Source organism: Sinocyclocheilus anshuiensis, unplaced genomic scaffold, assembly GCF_001515605.1.
Source record: "Sinocyclocheilus anshuiensis isolate Anshui unplaced genomic scaffold, SAMN03320099.WGS_v1.1 scaffold1262, whole genome shotgun sequence".
NCBI classification, from domain to species: Eukaryota; Metazoa; Chordata; class Actinopteri; order Cypriniformes; family Cyprinidae; genus Sinocyclocheilus; species Sinocyclocheilus anshuiensis.
Genome location: NW_015558617.1, coordinates 732,141 through 737,937, shown reverse-complemented (window position 1 = coordinate 737,937; position 5,797 = coordinate 732,141). Strand labels below are relative to the sequence as shown.

Genomic DNA, 5,797 nt, shown 5'->3' with positions numbered 1-5,797 from the left:
ATATATATATATTAAATGTTATGCTTAAATGTCTGTCACGATGGCAAAATGTAAAAATGTTGACTGTATGGGATCAGGAGAAACATTTGAACAGGACAGATCTCTTGTGTTCAAGGACAAAGTGGCACAGACAGATAATAATTGTTGCAACTTTATTATGTATCAATGTGATAACTGAATGCATTGGGGCAAAATGCAGTTCATTTAACCATAAAATAATTAATGGTAATGGCAATTGGCAAAAATGACCTAACAGTATTCAAAAAATAAATAAAAAAATTAAATAAAAAATAAAAAAATGTAGTTCATTTAACCATAACCGTCACACTTCACAGTATTATATAAATAAATTTGATCCATAAATAAAAAAAACATGTAATATTTATTTATTATTTTTAAATATCATGCATAAATGTCTGTCACAATGATAAAATTATGTCAAAATGTTGACTATAGGGCTTAGGTGAAACATTTAAACTGGACAGATCTCTTGTGTTCAAGGACAAAGTGGCCACACAGATAATAATTTTGTTGCAAATTCATTGTTTTTTATATTATAGTCAAGATATGAACTTGTACTTACTGAAGTAAGAAGGAAAATAGGCCTTAAATACAGCCTTGCAAAAACTACACTAATATGTTAAGATATATGACTAAGAATTTTGGCACAAGGACGCTGAAAGCCACATTCCTCTCTTTTCTTTTTTTGTTTTCTCTCAGCTCAACCTATTTCTACTGCCGTCAAGTTTGCTTATGGGGCTGTGCAGGTTCTGGCAGCCTGAGTTGGGTTTAATCAATACTCCCTTACCCCCTTCTTTTGGCCCATCTTTAGACTAGAGTGCTGATTGATAGCTTTTTAATGTCCAGCATCAGTTGGCGTTCCCGCACGCTGTTCAGGAGATTCTGGCACATATTAGATCTGCCCAAGTCAAGCATCCCAAAAATCATCTAAAACCCAGTGTAAAACCAGCATATTACTGTTATCGTTAAGTACATTACCGTTCAAAAGTTTTGAATTGTTAAAATGTTTAATGTTTTTTGGAAAAAGGGTTTCTTATGCTCACCAAGGCTGCATTTATTTGAACAAAAATACAGTAAAAATAGCAATATTGTGAAATATTATTACAATTTAAAATAACAGTTTTCTATTTCAATATATTTTAAAATGTAATTTATTCCTGTGATAGGAAAGCTGAATTTTCAGCAGCCTTTACTCCAGTCTTCAGTGTCGCATGATCCTTCAGAAATCAGTCTAATATGCTGATTGGTGCTCAATAAACATTCCCTGTTATTATCAAAGCTGAAATCTGTTTTGCTGCTGAAAATTTTTGTGGAAACTGTGATGATCTTTTGTCCCAGAATTATCGTTTGTAGCCATGTTAAAGTCTTTACTGTCACGTTTGATCAATTTAATGCATCCTTGCTGAATAAAGTAATAATTTCTTTCAGTTACCAAAAAAGTACTGACCCCAAAGTTTCAAATACACTGCTACTGGTCTGATGGGATGGCATTTAAATTTTCACTGTTTGAACATTTTAACTTCTGCATTACAGTGTCTCCATTAGTGGCACCAGCACACTGCAGTTCATCCATTACGCCTCACCTGAAATAGCAGTAGTGTTTGGCATTGGCACACACTCAGGGCTGGTGATGGGTAGATGGCTTTCAGAGGAGAGGCAAAGAACTACTCTCAGTGTAGTAATACTCACAGATGGTGATTGAAGGACGGCATGACAGTATATGAATTCTCTACTTTTGCTAAGGCAAGCATACTATTGCTTATAAGTAAAGTTAGGTATTCGAACAACCCCTAACTTCAGTCACTTCAGTCAAGGGCAGCCAACTGTACTCCTAAAGGGCTGCAGACTTCAGTTCCAACCTGCACCATCACACCTGTCTGTAATTTATGTAATGCTGAACATGATTAGCTGGTTCAGGTGTGTCATTTTACTATAAACATGATTTTTACCTCAAGTTGTGCAGCTTGTTGAAGAGAACACCGTGGCAGCTTCATAGCAGCATCATGACAGCCACCACAACTCCTTAGCATCCTGGCAGCAACCTTTGCACTTCTTCAGAAAATGTGAAAAATAGTTTGATATGCATCATAAATTCTGTTAATGGCACCTCAGTCTATGCAACACATACTCAGTCAATGAGAATGTGTGGTCCCACTGCACCATTCCCTCACATAATATGCAGACACACACACAGACACACACACACACACACACACACACACACACACACACACACACACACACACACAGATCTAACGTCAGCATTATTAAATGTGTCTCCAGTTCACACTGAGGCATGTTAATGCTCTTATATGGTCATTTCTGTCTTGGATGGGTTTGAATTAGACTAGAATGCATGTGTGCAGATGGAGCGTTACAGTGATTGTGAAAGTCTTTGATGACAATGATAATGTTTTCTTGCTTGAGCTGCAGCCTCAGGTTCAACGGTCTGACCGCTGCACTTAACATCAAACTCTCACTGGACACTCTGCCTGTCGAACAAGTTCAACAGCCAATAGAATATCTCACTACGCCAAAATTGAAATCTAATATGTAGGGATGGGCGATACCACTTATTTTGTTTTCGATACGATACCGATATTTTTCAAGGCAGTATCGTCGATATCGATACCGATTCGATACTTCTGAACTAAACTTTTAAATTATGAAATTTATGAAATTATTAAATTACTAAGAGTAAAATGGGTAATGATAAGCACTTAACTTTATGTTTAAAACGCATTTTAACATTCAATACGCCTTAATTGTAACTTATTAGGTTATATTTTTGTTTACACATGATTCAAATCTATAAATACTAGTTGAACTATGGTCACTTTAGTAAAACCATGGTTCATTTTCATAAGGGACTGCCAGTGACAGGCTGTTACATGCATAAAATGCAACCTTTTTATTCTGACAGTGTATGATTTCTATTAACATTACAGAATAGAACATGATCAATATTATCTTTCAACGTTCAATTTAAATAACTGTAATTGCACAAACTATGTAGGCTACAATTTCAGTTTGTTTATTGTGAAATAACTCTCTACTTCTGTCCTCTGATAAGCATTGTTCAGGACTGCCGTTCCCAAAAGCTTTAATGCTTTCTTATGATACTTTTGGGAAAAGCAGCCCTGTTTGAATATACTGTCAGAAGTGAGTGAACGCTCTCTGTGATTGATTGGTTCTGTCTTGCAACATTTGCGTGTTCAGATGAGCAGGAGAATAGTTATATCCTACACAATTACTCGCTAACAAAGGTTATTCGTCCAATTCAATGCATATTGTACGCATTATTTTTTGTTGTTGTTGTTATTGAATTAACAAAATCACTGGTAAATAAAACACATCTAAGTATCGATATTTTTTGTTTGACTGTCGATACTTTCGATACTCGCGTCAGTATCGATATATTGATACTTTGGATCGATACGCCCATCCCTACTAATATGCTTTTAACAATAATAGAACAAAAATGGTGTATGAAGATGTTGTTTAGCTAGAGTGGGTTTGATCTGTCTGTTGGCAGAGCTCCTGAGGGGATGGTTTTATATGACTGGCTGGTGTACAGGAATAATTCAGCATTAAGTACTTATGGAAATGAAGGGGGAAATACTCCCCTTCTTTCTTTTTCATGCATACGCATAAACAGTCCCACACACACTGCTTCAAAATGTGGATACTTACAAAGGCCTCCAACAACCTCTTAACTGGTTTTTGGGAGCGTTAATAAAAACAGAGACATAAAAAACATTTAAAAAAAATGTAGACATAAAAAAAAAATACAAAAACACAAAAAAAACTTTAAATAACATTCAAATTGAATAAAAGTAAAAATGGAAAAAATTATATTATTATTAAAATATTAATAAAAACTATAATAATATCTCAATGATACTAAAATAATACTTCTCATTATCAAGAAACTAATTACGTAGTACTGTTACCCTATGGAAAGTAACATGCTTTTACATTACTCTCTTTATTTCTATCTCTCTACTTTTTTATTGTACTGAAGCATTTCAAAATTTTCATTAATAATAATTTTAAATATCTTTTTTTGTCATCACACTGTGAATGTCAAAAATAAACATGACACACTCATGATCTACAATACTGATCATGCTCACGCAACTCCTACAATTCTTACACAGCTTAAATATTCTTCCCATTTCATATATTTTAAATAAATATAATTTTAAGCAGAATTTTTATTAAAATAATTAGCAATTTATTTAAATGAGAATGCATTTATTTTAAAATATTTGTATGTTTAAAAAAAAAAAGAAAGAAATCCAGTTATTATAGTATAACACACAACTTTAATCGCTACTTAAAAAGAGATCAGATTATTCAATGCACATAACCTGTATTGTGTTAACCTTCACTTGTCCTTCACGTCTTTTTCTCTCACTCTCTCTTTCTCTCTCAGTGCTTCCACTCAGATGTTTTATTATGCTATTGGGATGTAGAAGGGAATATAGGTCTGTGTGTTTACATACCCCTAGTGCTTGTGTAAGGTGCTGTGGTTATATGTATGTGTGTGTGTGTTCAGAGCAGTGTTGGTGGTGGTATCTCAACGCTGTCTCATGAATTTTATAATCCAATAATTCAACAGGTGATGGATGGCAGATTTTAATGTTCCACACATATAATCCTGGACATCAGTGTGAGACATAAAGATGAGGTTTGCAGAGTTGTAATAATAGACTGTCTGATCTGTGTATTAAAATAAGCCTGTAAATGCATTTTAATATCAGCTAATTGATCAGCTGATCAGCAGAGCCAGACTATAAATTAAATACATTTATGACAGCACAGACAGCGCAGCCTCATCCTCACAGCTACTGATAACCTCGAACTGGCTCACAGAGGTACTGGGGGAAAAGAACAGGTAATTGCATTTTAATTGTCTCCTCTGAAACTCACCTGCTAACTGCAGATTTCCTCTTTTTCCCCACACAGCCAGATTTATAAAAAGTTCAAATCTTTTAGCTTTCTGAATGCTACATCTCTCTCCGAAGAAATCTCTAACTATCAAACCACACTTATATATGTGACCCTGGACCACAAAACCAGTCTTAAGTCGCTGGGGTATATTTGTAGCAATAGCCAAAAATACATTGTATGGGTCAAAATTATAGATTTTTCTTTTATGCCAAATATCATTAGGATATTAAGTAAAGATCATGTTCCATGAAGATATTTAGTAAATTTCTTACCGTAAATATATCAAAACTTAATTTTTGATTAGTAATATGCATTGCTAAGAACTTCATTTGGACAAATTTAAAGGCGATTTTCTCAATATTTGTTTTTTTTTGCACCCTCAGATTCCAGATTTTCAAATAGTTGTATCTCGGCCAAATATTGTCCTATCATAACAAACCATACATAAATGGATTATTCAGCTTTCAGATGATGTATAAATCTCAATTTTGAAAAATTGACACTTAAGACTGGTTTTGTGGTCCAGGGTCACATATGTTAGTGTGTGCTTCCTATTGCCTTATTTAAAGGAAATATAATTCAATTCAATTAAATTCAGGTTTATTTGTATAGCGCTTTTCACGATACAAATCGTGAAATCGTGCTTTACAGCAAATTAAGTTTCTACAATATTTAGTGGTAGCTTATCAGTGGTGACTGTCAGTTAATGTGCATATGGCAGAAATGTATGGAAAAATCAGTTAAAGACGTAATAAAACAGACGATGAACACTATTAACAGCAATTATTATATGATGCAATCAAACTTATAGCAAAATGTG

At 34.0% G+C, this 5,797-nt stretch overlaps 1 protein-coding gene across 1 annotated transcript in view; it reads left to right on the top strand.

Moving 5' to 3' along the window:
* The window catches only part of mtnr1c (melatonin receptor 1C), a 19,011-nt gene that overhangs the window by 2,960 nt on the left and 10,254 nt on the right, over positions 1-5,797 (top strand). The gene's annotated exons all lie outside the window — the stretch shown is intronic.